General features: G+C 37.2%; 1 protein-coding gene across 2 annotated transcripts in view; it reads left to right on the forward strand.

The window, feature by feature from the left end:
• The first annotated feature begins 3,467 nt into the window (after positions 1 to 3,467).
• Positions 3,468 to 16,089, forward strand: part of crb (cell polarity complex component crumbs) — a 208,009-nt gene continuing 195,387 nt past the window's right edge. The window contains exon 1 of one of the 2 annotated variants that reach the window (XM_089101649.1): positions 3,468 to 3,724. The gene's annotated coding sequence lies outside the window, so the exon portion shown is untranslated. Of the gene's footprint in view, positions 3,725 to 14,253; positions 14,343 to 16,089 lie in introns of those variants that run through there. The other variant, XM_089101650.1, reaches the window with a different exon arrangement.

A 16,089-nucleotide genomic window follows, 5' to 3' on the forward strand; every position in this document is an offset into this window, starting at 1 on the left:
TATGCCATTCGGAATGGTCAAAGCCCAACATCAGCTGAAAAACAAAATGCACCATCTTAACTCAAATCCTCCTGTATAGTGATGAGACCTTGTCAGCTGCTGCTTTACGAAGCTATACAAAGCGTGACGTTTGTAACGTCACTGACGTTGCCCAGATGAAGTTTCTGATAAGTATTTAAGGGACCAAGTGGTACGACTTCGTCTCGAACACCCAAATACTGGCACTAACATATCAGACCCCCAAATTTCGTCAGCTCGCTGCACGAATCATACGGGGGTTCGGTCATTTAGTCCGCATGCCAGCAGAAATACCAATCAGCACACTATTCAGTTTTGATCCCTCTGCGTATGACTAGAAGCGCTCCTTCAGAAGGCCCCAGTTCAGATTGAGGGACAGCCTTTCCCTGTACCTCTCAATGATTGGAATTGATCTACAGGAAGTAGTCACGCTTACACAAGCCCCTTCCCAATGGAGGCGAAGAGTCACTTCTGTCGAAGATTCACTACGCTGGACCACCAACAGGAACAATAAGTCAAGCTAGTCATGTCAAGCTGGATTGCCACCGTAGGCGATTTATCACCAAATTGGATGTTTTTTTTACTCTGTTTGCGATTTTTTAGATGATTTTCTACAAAAGTTGTTGGCATTCGATATATGATGGTTTGAATGACATACTGAGGTGAAATAGTCTCTGATTTTTATTTTTGTGTTTTTTTTTGTTCTGGAGTACAAGGGAATTACGTTATTTTGGGCTCCTCCGTGTTCGTTTAGTGCTCTGGCTTCCGCAGAGAGCAATAAATGTGAAATAAAAGCCATGTGTGCTAGCAACAAATTCAGCCTGAGAGCCACAAATATGATAAAGAAACTGTTTTTATACCAAAAACCACTCAAAATCAAATGGGAGTTCAATTTGCGGATGAAAGAGAAATTTTGCGGTCAACTGTTTTAAAGGAAAACCAGAAAAAAAGCTAAAATCAAAATTAGATTAGGGAAAATGTAAATAGTACAGAAATAAATGAAAATCTATTTTATGTCCAAAAAAGGGATTTTACTTCACAATTTGAGCTTTTTCATTGAATTTCCGTTTTTCAAAATTTTGTTTTACAGCCTTGATTCTCTATCTTCTTGAAGCAGTTGATGTGCTTTTAAAACAATACTGTCTTGCCTCATGCGTGTCCAATCCGCTATTATTGGGCATCGACTTCACGTAATTTTTCAGAAGCCACACCAGAATCAGGTTTTTGTGGTTTTTTTTGCCTATTTGGTGATTTTAGTCGGGATGTTGATAATTTTTATTTTTTGCTGCGGTAGCAATGTTGGTCTATCGTCATCATTCTTCAGAGTCAAACTTTAAGGTTTGATATTTCCCTCTGAAACATGCGATTTTGCGACAAACCTGCAACTGTGTTTTGAACCAAAGGGACGCAACCGCAGTATTTAGTCTTTTATCTATTCATTCACTGAGCCGAAATTATGATATTAGTTAGACTTTTATTTATGCAAGGATTTAATTACTTTTGCTTAGAGAAAATTGCTCTTTTCAAGTAATTTTCAACATATCTTAAATCTAAAAACCCTATACACCAAATTTTTATATTTGCTTCGGTTCAGGAACAGAACTCAATCTCAGCTTGAGGGCAGGCATAAAATTAAACTTCGGGAGGGAACACCGATAAAAATTTGGCTCACTCATCGGCATATTTTGCCCCTCTGGCTTTCCAATTAATACTGTTTTATACCTTCTGGGGGGCGCAAACCCCCTCATGAATCCGCCCCTTCTGCCAGCTATGGAGGTTGGATATATCAATTCTTTTGTTTTTCGGTTATGAAAAAACACCGTATGAAAATCTGTATAAGGAAAATGATTCTAATCATAGAGATAAGTGTGAGAACAACATTGTTGTGGTTAAAGTAGGGAATGACCTTAGTAGCTGGTTTCGAATTGAATTGGGCGCTAAGCAGGGTTGCGTTCTATCCCTACTTATTTTAACATTGTTGAATAACCTGTCTTCAATTGTATTAGGGCCCCTTTCCACTGCTCTATGCCAAGAAGCAGCCGCTCCATGATCGTTCGTGGTTAGTATAAACTCTCTTAGTGCTTTATTGTCGTCTTGAAAAGTCTTGATTAGCATGTCTGTAAGTGTATCCTTTCCTCTTGTCACTGCTAAATTCAAAACAGTGAATTCACTATTGTCATTATTGGGGGGGGGCCTCCCCTCCCCCCAAAATTTGGAGAAAGACTAATATTATATAGCCCATGTCCCTTCATTATCCGGATATGGACGCCACTTGCCCCCCTTCCAATAAAAATGCTGGAGCTACACCCCTGCCCCTAACCCCCTAATGTGCAAATATATAGCCCGAATTATATATATCCTATATATCTCCCTATACGTATCAGTTGTTTCAACTCGTGTACCTGTATATTAAATCAACTTGGATGTGTTCCAAATAATGGACAACTACAAAAAAAAAACTAGATATAGGGGTTTTCTGGTACTTTCCCATTATATGGGCCTTTACAAGGAAACCAGTCACGAAAAACCCGTTTTTGACGGGTTAATTCAAGACACCGCTATACAGTAATGCAATGCTTAGCGTGGTTTTCAATGCGTTTACGGTATTTCAACTGTTGTTTTCTGGGGTTTACGGGGAGAAAAAGGTACCTAGGTTAGGTTAGGTTGCGTATTTAATATATGCAATGCTTTACCCTCCACCACCACCCCCCCCCCCCTAATGTGCCAATATATAGCCCAAATTTGTTTATAAACTATTATATATTCATCCTATTTTATTTTATTTTCATTAGCATTAACCAAACTTGACTTTTTAGATAGGCCCATATAATGGGAAAGTACTGATTTTCTTTAAAGTGGGCCCATAAACAGCTCTCTCTGCCCACTGCCCTTCTAGCATCAGAGGAAAATAAAGTGGATGCATCAGTGTTACCCTTGCAAAAAAAGATTATGTTCCTTGCTGTTCGAGCCAAAGGCATGAATAGGGTTTTCAGCCATGAGGATTTCAATGGTGTACTTTTTACTTCGATTTATTTTCAAAATATTTTTTGGCCACTTAGGGCCGAGTTTTTATCCTATAAAAGGTTGCAACTACGATCAGTGGGGGAGGTATCAGCCCTTCTCATACGATACATAGAATTTTTTTTTATTTAGTTCTTATGTAACTACCCGCAACAGAAACATACCAAGTTTTGGTATTTTCATGTGTAGTCTATCGCAGTGTTGCCAGCGTGTTGAAATGCGCTGTAGCAGTTTTGAGACAGAAATTGTACCTTAAGGGATTAATTTGTACCCTCTGAAGAGCGGGTTATAAATTTGCTGTAATAAGAAGAAAATTTTCGATAAACTAAAACATGAACAAATATTTGACTTGGAAAGGAGCAAGAAAAACAATGTATCGGAAAGTTTATATTGTATGAAAAAAGGTCCAAATGTACCGCATTCTACCAGGAACTCTAAAATATACCAGAAACGGTATAATTTTATCATGTTGGCACCGCTGCAATGGGCTGGACTTTGTACCTGAGGCTAGAGAAAAATCTTGAATTTCAAAATAGTTATCTATTACCTGTTCAGGTGTTGGGTACTCTTGTGAAAGACAATAGGAAGGTTTTTGTTATTTTATGCTAAGGATTTTCTGGATAACAATGGATTTTTCTGGATAATATTTTACCAGTCATTTTATGATCTGAAGCATAAGAATAAGGTGAGTAAATATGGCAAAATGTACTGAGGCGTAGCTAAGGTCTTCAGTGCCCGGAGATAATGTCAGTTTGCCCCATCACCACCATAATGTAAGTAAAGGTACCTGGCCTATATGATATCCTCACCATACTCAAGAAGTGAAGTTAGGTCAATCGTAATGAAATATATCAATATAAAATGAAAATTTAATACCTCATCAGGCCTAACAAAATTATGGAAACTACAAAAGAGAATTATGGAAAGCAGGCTGCCCAGAACGCATAAACTCACTTAGACTAAGCTAGGCCTAATTATAATCGAATGCAGATAGACAAACCGGTTTTACTCCCATCAAACAGATATAACTTCTTGATTGTGGTCGGGATAGCCTATCATACAAGTAGGTTACCTAAGTAAATGACATGTGGTTTATTTTAGAAGACAACCACCCCTCTTGTCCCCTCCCCCCACATCTACGCCACTGAAAATGTATCTTATTGTTTGTTGAGTAAATTTTTCGCAGTTCATATTATTGACTTACAAATAAAGTAAACATACCACTCGATGGCTTTTTTATGCTCTTTCCAAATATAATTATCATTTTTTTTGGAAATGAATTTTACCCCCAACCCTATAAATACCAATTCAGGGTATTTATTTGCACATTAGGGGGGGGGGGGGTGGTGGGGTAAGTTTTAAACTTACATCTCATTTACATCAGAAATAAAATTTACCCCCGCCCCCTGTAGTATGTAAATATATACTCTGAATCCAGGCTTATTTTTTAATTTCTGAACAGTGGCGTTTCTAGGCCTGGGCAGGAGGGGGGCGGCAAAACAGGGGCCCCCCTGTTTTGTGACATCTCACATTAAATTCAGTACACACTTGTTATATAGATCATACGCGAGAAATTGTATCAATAACTTAAGCAATAATCGGTTTGGTAAAATTCTACTTTAGCTACTTATGACTATCCTAGAAAGGGGTTAGGTTAGGAAAATGAATCTTCCAGGGATGGGTCTACCAGCCAAAGTATGTCCCGGGAAGGTATTTTGAAGTACCTACCTCCACTCCTTATCCCTCTAGAGGGTCCTGACCTTTGATGACCTTTAAAAATCTGTGGGTTATAGAAGTGAAACCTTGCAAAATAGATCTTCTGCTTAAATGAAGCATAACAAAATTGTCTTCAGCTTCACAACTTTACTCAATCCCAATTTATAAGGTTTTAAAGATGTGCAAATACTTTTCCTAAACTTTGGAAATAAAACATTGATATGGCTGAAAATTCTGCTCAAATGACTGAAATTGCATTTTCAGAGCTAAAGCCAGAGAAAAAGAAACTGATAACTGAAAATTAAGGTAAAATGTTGTTTTGTCAAAATTTCAATGGGTATAGACCTGTTACGTAGGCAAATTTCCGGACCCTCTAGAGGGAGAAGGAGTGGAAGTAGGTACTTCAAAATACCATCCCGGGACATACTTTGGCCTGTAGACCCATCCCTGAAACTTTCATTTTCCTAGTCTAACCCCATTCCAAGATAGTCAAAAGTAGCTGAAGTAGAATTTTACCAAATATTTAGTTGGTATTTTGGTTAGGTGAGGTTAGAATAAGTTTGTTTATGTTACATATTTAATATATGCTACACTTTACCCCCCCCCTCTCTAATGTAGAAGTATATAGCCTAGATTTGTTTCTAAACTATTATATTTTTTATCTTACTTAGGTATATTGGTACTTATGCTTTATATATAACACAGCGCTATAGGCTGTACAAGGAAATACAAAAGGATACCCGTCAAACGGGTATTTGCAAGAGAGAATGGATTGCAAAGCGGAATTTCTTATCGCGTTTACAGTATTTGAACTGTTGTTTTTTGGGGTTAGGGGGGCGGGGAACGGTACCTAGGTTAGATTAGGTTAGGTATTTAATATACGATGTGCTTTTACCCCCCACTCCCCCTAATGTGCAAATATATAGCCTAAATTTGTTTCTAAACTATTATATGTTCATCCTATTTTATTTTATTTCATTAGCATTAACCAAACTTGACTTCATTCGTGTGTTATATATAAATCATAAGTACCGTACTTACGTGTTATAGCGACCGCATGAAAGAAGTGAAGTTAAGTTAATCTTAATGAAATATACAAAATATGATGAAAATATGATACTCTATTAACAAAATTATGGAAACTACAAAAGAGAATTATGGGAAGCAGGCCGCCCAGAACGCATTATATTAAATACCTAACCACCTCTATATATCAAATAATTAACTAAGATATACCTGCTTAGTATTTTATCTCGCTCAGGCTAAGCTGATTATCACCGATTGGCCCAGAAAACCGGTTTCATTACTGATTAAGAACAAAGCGTGGTCGCTATAACACGTAAGTACCCAACTGCGAAAACGTTCTGAGAAAAAAAAAATACATAACGTGAAAAAAAGTTCGGTACTTTCGCATCATCAGGGCCCCTCTAAAGAAGTCCAACAAGAGATGCTACAGTCAAACGGGAAAGACGCAATGAAAAACCCGTTTTTACAAGATGATTCAATACACTACAGTAGAGAAATACATTGTAGGCTATAGCGTGGTTTTAAGATATTTAAAGTGTTGTTCTTAGGTGTTTTTTTTTTGGGGGGGGGGGAAGGTAACAAGGTTAGGTTACGTATTTAATATATGCTGTGCTTTACCCCCCCCCCCCACTCCCCCTAATGTGCAAATATATAGCCCAAATTTGTTTCTAATCCATTTTATAGTCATCCTATTTTATTTTATTTCATTACCATTAACCAAACTTGACTTTTTAGAGAGGCCCGGATAATGCGAAAGTACCAAAAGTTCTACTTTCCAAAAAAAAAAATCAGGCCTAATGGGATTTTTATCAAATAAGAATTAAATTGATTGTTCAAGTCAAACTCAGAACGAGCAAAAGTTGCTACAAATAGGACTTTGGCTACTGTCCCTTTTTCCCTCTCCTCGCTGTAAAAGTCTAAATCCTGGTGCGTCATTTGCGTTTTATTGAAAAGTATATGTATATTTAAGAGTGTGTTTTTTTCAAAACATCGGCAAAAAATAAATAAAAAATCACTGCAATGAACAGTACGATCACCAATGAACATAAACTGGGATATTTAATATATTTGCCCCGCATGCCCCGGGCAATGTATAATGTAAGTAATGTATTGCCCCGGGCAATACATTAAATATTCACACAATTCACATATATAGCCTAATCATAAGTATATAATCATATATTTGCATATATAATCACACAATATAATATAATTTTGGCCCCCGGTGTCACCAACCTTAAGACCGGCCCAGCCTTTAAGGGCTCAAAATACAATTTGCCCCAGAAGCGAATAATAACAAAAAGTCTTTTTGCCGGGAAATCGCAAATTCATCCATACAGGGGAATGATGGAAAATCAGGCAAAATTTCGAGTGTGTAAAATTATGGTTTCGGGGCTTTTTGGTAGGCTATACTGGAAACAGTTGAGTTAGGTAAATGAAAAATTCAGGAATCCATCCAGAGCCAAAACGATGTCCTGTGAATACATTTTGAAGCGTCTGCCGCCACTCCTTCTCCCACCAGAGAGGACTGACCTTTGTTGACCATAAACAACTTTATGTTACAAAAACGAAACTTTGCAAAATAGATCATGTACTCAAATGAGGCTAAAAAAATAGACAAACCTAGAATGAAGGCTGTTGAGAAGGAAATATGTTAAATATTTCTCATGCGATTTGCCATGCGTCACTCTTGTTTCAACCTGTCCACCCGTAAATTGAGTCAACGCTGACGAAATCAAGAAACGGAAAACACATGAGAAATCTATATTTGGGCTATATATATGCACATTGTGTAGCGTTGGGAATAAAGTTTAGTGGAATCGCAGTCTAAATGTGTTAACTACCATTATTTTGCATATTATGAAGTAAGAATTGTTTTCTGAACATGTTTACTTCTCAACAGCCCTCCTTCTAGGCTTATACCCAAAATACTTGGAGCCTCATATTTCATTTTAAAATATCAAAAACCCATAAACTAGAATTTTACCTTCTAGCTCAATACAGAATATAAGTAGTAATGCCCTTCGATTCTCCATTTCAAGAAAGGGTTATCAGTTTAGTGGTGGATCACTTCTAAAGGGACCATCCTAATGAAAGTAGTAGACAACCAATATATTCCTTATTTCATCCTCTATCCAAATATTATGGTCGCTTTTCTGACAAGAACCTCCCCTCCCTCCCCTGATAGTCCCGGAAACTACATAAAAAAAAAACTAAAGCAAGATATTAAACCAATGAAATTATTATCTACATCATGTTTCTATTAATCAGATTAGTTCCTTTCAATATTATCCGCTTTTTGAAATAATTTAAATAATTTGTTTTAGCCATTATATGGGAATCAGTAACGAGCCAAGCTGGATAACATCCGGTTCAGAATACAGCAAGCCGTTTTAATAAAGAAACCGGGATGTGTTACGAGATTCAGTAATGAGAGAAATTTATTATAATGGCTGTATACGGCACCATCAGGGGAGGGGGGGGGGCTATTATATGAAAAGCAACCATGGTCTTTGGAAAGAATAAAAAGTAAGGTATCTCATGGTAGTAATTTTATTTTATAAGCAGGTTTCTTTTAAAAACTGTTTTAAAGTGTTTAGAAAAATTACATGGAAAAGAGCATTTATCTTTAAGGTAAGTCTATTGAATTGCCGTTGTCATTGCATACCATCCCCCCTCTAGTGACTGGAGGCAACTCTAGACTATATAGCCTATAAAAGCTCACTGACCTTATCCAGACGTTAGTGTGGTGCGTTACCTGAGACGCTTGTATGTAAGGCTATATAAAAAGGTAATAGGGTAGAAAGGCCTGGGATGTTGTGCACCAATAACAATTGCTGAATTTGGAAATGTGAATTCACCTTTTAGCTAGAGAATTAACGTAAAATGCCTTAAATTTACCCAAATTTGTTACTGTTCGTTCAGAAATGTTATATTTATTGGATATTTGCTTCCAGTTTAACCGTACCCCCTTCCTCCCTAGGCAATATAAAAAAATTACTGATGTTATGCTTTTTTTGTACTTGTTTCTCATATACAATGGGCTCATAATGGCAATTCGCCAAGTCTTTCAAATTGGCTTTATTTGTCATAGTAGGCTAAACCATCTTTGGATATTAAATAAGCATAAAAATAATATAAACCCACAAAATAGGAGAAGTTATGTGCGTAGCCTTGATCTATGTCCAGTCCAATTAGAGGGGGGGGGGGGCTGGGACGCAAATGCGACGGCAGATTTATATTTAGAACATTTTCAATAATATATACCTCTGAATTTGGGTGCTTACTCAGGCTTTTATAGTGATTGCAGTATTTCGGAGGTAAGATGCGAGTTTTATTTATTTGTTTCCTTTTGTCTTTTTTTTATATGTTACGTTAAATTTAATTTAACTTTTTTCCGTTGATAAAGGTTCTCGGACATGAAGTAGAAAAAAATCAGATTTTTTAATTATTAATTAATGTTTTTAATTAATTAATGTTGTTTTATGTTTTTCATTTCGTTCTTTGTCACTGCTTTATTCAAATTAAACCCTTTTTTCTCTTAATTTTTTTTGCGAACTGAAGGAGAGAGCATTTCCCCTAAAATCAGTCCATAGCTCCTCATCTGTACTTTTATCCAAATTTGACCCCATCTCTTTGAAAAATGCTCTATTACCTCCCTCCCACGGGATCAGACCCATGCGTACGGAAAGTTTCTTGGTTTAGCTGCTAACTCAAAAAGATATTGAGTGCAGGGAATAAGGGGTGGCAGTCTTCTATAACCTCTAGGATCGTTTTTTCGTGTTTTTAGCTTTTTACATTCATTTTAAGCTGTTTACATTCATAGGATTTCGACCGGCTTTTAATCCAAATTTGAATATTAGAGTTTGAAGTGATTTCCTAGAGAGTACTTATGTATTATACCGCCAACATAGTTTACGCCGTGTAAAACTCGAGAACAAACCGGTTTGTATTAAGAAACAATTAGCTTACGCTCAGTGGAAAACAAGTGGCGGGTGACAGAATACATTGGAATTATATAATTTGGGCTATATATTTGCGCATTAGAGGGGAGGGGGTTAGGTTATTCTCACCCCCTTAATGTGCAAATATTTAGCCTTAATTTGTTTCTAAAGTACGAGGTATTATATTTTCGTCATGTTTTGGTATTTTTCCTTAGGATTAATCTAACTTCACTTCTTGAGTGTTGGTGGTATAATACATAAGTACCTCCTCAAGTAGTACCTCCAAACCTTGCAATTAAGAGAGGATTGGAGGTGAAAGTTTACGAGTTTTCGCTAACTCGGGAAGCTAGAGAAATGAAGCTTTCAGGAATGCGTCTACGGTCCAGATTACGGTTCCGGATGGCAAGAGCGGATCCAGGATTTTTTTTCGGGGGGGGGGGGGTTACCCGATTTTTTCCGGTTTTTCTGGTAAGGTTTTGTCTTTACAGGTATTTTTTAGACTAATTTTCGACTCGGTCAAAAATTTCGGAGGGGGGGGGGTTCAAACCGGGTCACCCCCCTGGATACGGCCTTGCCGGATGGTGTTATCAAGCTCGCAAATCTGCCAGTTTCTTTTTTGCAAGACTATATAGATCCTCTGAAAACAGATAATATCGAAGCGTTTTTACATAGGTTTCTTCCAATTTCCGCCACCGCGTAGGCATTTCAGGATGCCACACAGTTATGGTATATATGACACAATTCCGTGACGTATGGTTGATGTACGCCCCGCTTGGCACCAGTTTCACCACGCTTGGCGTATGCCAACTAGTGTGTGTTATTTCTGAAAGTTATCACTTTTACAAAGGCTTCAAATTTGGCCTAAGTATGCATGCATGAGTCTATAGATCTTTTTATATATTTTTTAATTTTTCTGTTTTCTAATTAAAAATTTTCTAAATATTTTTCTGTTTCTGTCACGTGTCTGTCACTCGTGTCTCAGTCACGAGTCAGATGTTCCTGACTCGTGAAAAGTTAGTATCTTAGAGGAGGAAAGGTGTAAAAGTGGGTACTTGAAAACATCTTCTATTGCCTATTGTTAGTTATCTACACATTTTTAAAGTTCCATTTATGTAGTAGATCCTTGACATTCTGAATCCGCAAAAATCGCTGAAGTAAAGTTTTACCGCCAACTCAGAGACAAAGAACTTATTTGCCAGGGGCGTACAACAAGGCCGTATCCTGAAGGGGGTGGGGGGTTTGACCCCCCTCCAAAAAAATGTTTGTCTGGCTCGTAAAAACATAACAAAAATGGATATAAACACATTTTTATGCGTTTTTTTAGTTTTTTTCTGTGTAAACCCCCGTCCCACCCGAAAAAAAATTCTTGTTTAAAACACCCCTTAAAAAAAAATCCTGGATACGGTCCTGGCCTACAATCTAAATAAATCATATTTGTGAGCACCGATTGAATTTATTTACCTTTTTGTTCTTTTCTTTTTTAAATGTGTTTTTTTCTTCTTCTTTTTTTTACCATTCGCTTTATACGGAGTTGGTGACTCTTTAGGGACGGATTCGCTATTGTAGGGCATTGCTGCCTCTCAAATAGTCTCAAATGCCTCTCAAATAGTTTTTCTATAAATTTAAATTGAATGGCTATCTCAGAATCTCCAGCTGATAGCAACTTTGCTCTCTTTTGGTCGAAACCTTATTTCAGTGCCATAAAATGGCAGAAAATACAACATTGCTACGGCACAATCTTTTGGATGTTTAAAGGGGGTACTAGAATTTTCGGTTTTCGTACAAATAAGCCCTCTCTATCGTTGTGATATTCACCAGTTCATGTTCAAGCGGCGAAAAGGTTGTGCTGATGCCCTCACAATTGATGCCGGGGCTTTGGGAGAAGGTTTCGCTAGTCACGATATCAGAATTGACTTTGATTCCCTCATTCACCCAGTTATTGTCCTCAAAGTGGCCAAACGTGGACTAAATTCCACAGCGATTCACTATTTTCGAAAAATGTAGCCACCCTCGACTATATTTTCGTCTGAAATTACCTCCGGATAAGAATATGCCCCCTGTTCTACGTAGAAGACTCATTCCTGTCTTGCAAGGTGTACGTCAAGGAGCAGTTTCTTCTCCTAATCTTTTCAATAATTCTGTGTTGTGTTGGATCTTCAAGACCCGTGCTCCACATTACTGATTCTGTCTTCATTGAATTTGTCACTAGTTTGTTATGCAGATGGCGTTTTAAATCACAGCCGTACCCTCCAAAGAATGAATAAGATCTTTGGCACACTTCAACAGGAGTATCTTAAATTTGGCCTTTGTTCTGATCCCGATAAGTCAGAAATTTTCAACTTGAAAGGTGAGCCACCGCCCAAAGGTGATACCATTGTTAGAGCTGTTGACCGCCCCCTTTTTCTCAGTCTTCCCATTGGTTTCTCGGTACGCTACACTCAATCCCTGATCCTAGGCTGTTATCAAAAGACGTTTATCTGCTCCCTATGCATCGTTCGTTGCAGTGAAATTTCGATTCAACTGCCTATATTAGTTAGCCGTTTCAATGCCATAGTCCTTCCTCACATCATGCATATTCCTCCATTTTGGAAGATGTTGCGTAGAACTGATTGTCTGAAACTCCACTCCTTTTTTTCGGTTGGCTAAATATTAGTTTCGGTTACCACCTTGGCATCGGAATTATCCATTGGTCAGAGAATTTAAACTCGCTTACCCTGATCTTCCAATTTCTAATCAATTGCCAAACACAAGACAGTATCTGGGGGGGGGGGGGTTAGGGGGTTCGGGCCCTTCCTCCCCTCCGAAACGTTTGTCCGGCTCGTAAAAACGTAACAAAAAATGAATACAAACACATTTTTGATTTTGATACATTTTTTGAAGTTTTTTTAACCCCCCCCCCCTCCGGAAAAGTTCTGGATACGACCCTGGCCAAGCATAACCGAAAACTCAATTCTTCACAGAATAATTTGTATCATGCTCTAATTCAATAGTGTCTAGTATTTTTGGATGTCTGTGTCATGATCAAGTTTAGTGCGGTAATATTTAAATTTGTTTCTAATTTATATTTAAATTTTTATCGTTAAATGTCGTTGCTATGACCACAGTTAGTGCAGTAATTGGTTTCTTCTTCGTGTGTTTTTGTTTTGTTTCTTTTTTTTACTTTTCTTTTTCCTCTTCTCCGTCTTATCATGCTATGTTAAGCACCCATCATAATGATGGGTGCTTAATAAATAGATATGGATCTTTAAATTCCCAATCTGTAAATCCTTACGAGTAGCGAAGGGATATAGATAGGGACCCAACATACCTCACCGAGAGCTAATTTTGGCTATAAATCCATTTCTGAAACTTTTATCCTAAAACTTAGTCATAACGTTTACCAAGAATTTAAATTCGGCTTAAATGGTGGCACAAATCCTTAGAACAAAACAAACCAAATTCGTTCTATATAAGAGGAGGGTAATGTGCCCATCCCTATTTACATCCCCATCCCCCATACCCTTTTGCATCCCCATCCTCCATTCCCAAAAACTTTACTTCTTTTATTTTAGTACTACAATAATAATTATTCTAAGACTGGGGCTATAAAAAATTAATTATAAATAGCATAAAATAATTTTAAATAACATAAATAACGGATGTTTTGATAAAAGTAAAAAAAAATTATTTCGACCTTTCCCGTAACCTAAACAAAAAAGTTGTTTCGAAATTTTTTTGAAGGGTGCCCAATGTACAGCAGGTGGTGAGAGTCAATTGTGTTGGAAACCATGTCAAGCGTGGTGGAATTTTGTGACCCATTTGGTTTTCTGAGATGTAGGCTACACCAAGTGGTAGAAAATGGGCGCCCACTCAGATTTCCTTTTTTTTTTTTTTTTTTTTAGAAAAATTCAATTTATCTTTGCCGTCTTCCATGTTATGTCGATTGCAAAGACATTATAAAATGCTGGATGTTATTTTTTTCTAGTTATTTAGTTTCAAAACAGATAGTATACCTTCTGAAGGGTCAAACTTTTGAAGGGTGCACACCCTGCGCAAAGTGTTCTGCGCTTGTTAGGACTTCGTGATGCAAGTGACACTTCGGGACATACACCAGGTGATTAAGAGTAACAACCCCCCGATACCGTCATTTCCCATAAAAGCAATAACTTGAAAGTTCAGCTTTGTTTTTTGAACTTGCTCTTTGATTTCGTCGACTTATCCATTCATTTTTATGGTCTCTTTCCCCTTCCCCTTCTTGATGTGTAATGTGGGCTCTTACATTCGTACGCACGAAACATTTCTTCGCAAGATTACCAAATGTCGGCATAACTCACACCCTCTCCAAGTCAACCCTTTTGATTTTTCCCAGTCGATTACCTTACAAAATACAGGGGTCTCAATTTCCATCTCATATTTCATTGGTGTTCTGTATTTTACGATCAAGTGCACAGTAGCTCTATGGCAGGTGGTCTGAAAATTCATTTTTTGGGAAACAGTTTAGAAATTCATAAATTGGTTTCTAAGGATACAGAGTTTGTTGTTTCATTACTTTAGAAGGACTCAAATATCCAGTGCTTATATTATATTTGGATTAGAAGTAACTATCAACGTATCTTTGAGTTGCTAAATTTGTAACAGGTAAATCTTTTTTTTTTTTAATAAGGTTATTTGTTTGATTTTATTCCAATTTTTACCTATAAGGATGCATTATACGAAGAAAGCGAAGTTGTAAAACCGCATATTTATTATTTTCATGCAATGTACTACTTTGATGCAGTAGGCGTTTGTCGATCCAGAGATCGCTTCTTAGGGAGGGTGGAGGGGGTATGCAAAAGTTCCAAAAAGGCTAGTAGCAAAATCAAGTGAAATATCAGTATTGGTTTATAAGGTTGCATTATACATTGTACAACTATAGATTTATTACTGTAAATCTATATAATTGTATTATCTTATATTGTTTATCATGGTAGCAGGCCTACCATGCTACCCCACTTTTTGCACGTCGGTTGGAGATGAGTAGTAATCTAGGTGAAATATCAGTATTGGTTTATAAGGTTGCATCAAACAGTTCGTGGTGACGAACTGTAAGTAAGGAGCGACCCGGCTAAATAGTAACCAAAACTCTAAAAAATGGAATTTTGGTACCAGTAGGTACATTAAAAGAATCGAATAAACTTTTGCCGTTTTTTTTTACTTGCTGAAACTTATATATGTGAAATCAGCATAAATGCTGATTTCACATATATAAGTTTCAGCAAGTTTCGTCTTACCTATCAAAAGTTACGAGCCTGAAAAAATTTGCCTTATTTCCGAAATAAAGAGAAAACACCCTCTAAAAGTGATAGAATCTTAATGAAAATCACACTTTCAAATTCAGCGTATCAGAAAACCCAACTGTCAAGGTTTCAAGCTCCTATCTGCAAAAATTTGGAATTTTGTATTTTTTGGCCGAAGAAAGATCCCGGATGCGTGTTTGTTTGTTTTGTTGTTTTTTTTTACAGGGATGATCGTATCGATCCAGTGGTCCTAGAATATTGGGAAAGGGCTCATTCGAAAATCTAATAAATATGTCTTTAAGGATGACTTCATCCCCTACTTTTCCCGGGAGAAGGGCTGCAAGTTATGAACTTTGCCCATTGTTTACATATAGTATTGCTTATCAGGAAGCATACAGACGTTTCCACGAGGAATTTTTCTGGTTTGGGGTGTCGGAGGAGAGGGTTACGTGGGAGGATCTTTCCATATAGGATGTTTTCATGATGGAAGGGACATTTCTATGAAGGGGCGCCGGATTTCCAAGCATTATTTAAAGTACGATCAGAAATTAAATAAAAAAAACAAGTTTTTTCAACTGAAAGTAAGGAGCAACATTAAAACTTAAAACGAAGAGAAACTATTACGTATATGAGGGGTTCGTCCTCTAGACAATACCTCGTTCTTTATGTTAATTTATTTTTAGTACTTTCAAAAAAGGGGACTATTCTAATTAAACGGCCTTTGTGATTCAGGGGTTCGTAATTCGAAGAAAATTCGAACTCTAGTGTAAAGAACAAGGTATTGACTAGGGGGCAAACCCCTTATATACGTAATAATTTCTGTTCGTTTTAAGTTTTAATGTTGCTCCTTACTTTCAGTTTAAAAAACTTGTTTTCTTATTTAATTATACGTAAGAAACGAAGATGTAAAACTATAGATTAATGCAGTAGGCTTTTGTCAATCTGTGGATCACTTCTTAGGGAGGGGGGATTAGCAACTTCTGTCCAGGGAGAGGGTTCAGTTTTGGTTTTTAAGGTTGCGTTACGCGGAAAAAAGGCTGGAGGCCTAAAACTATACATCTATTATCGTCATTTCGTGTTTTATTTCGATGCACTGGGCTTTTGTCGAT

Source organism: Artemia sp. Qi Xiang Cuo, chromosome 15, assembly GCF_049724085.1.
Source record: "Artemia sp. Qi Xiang Cuo chromosome 15, ASM4972408v1, whole genome shotgun sequence".
Taxonomy (NCBI): Eukaryota; Metazoa; Arthropoda; class Branchiopoda; order Anostraca; family Artemiidae; genus Artemia; species Artemia sp. Qi Xiang Cuo.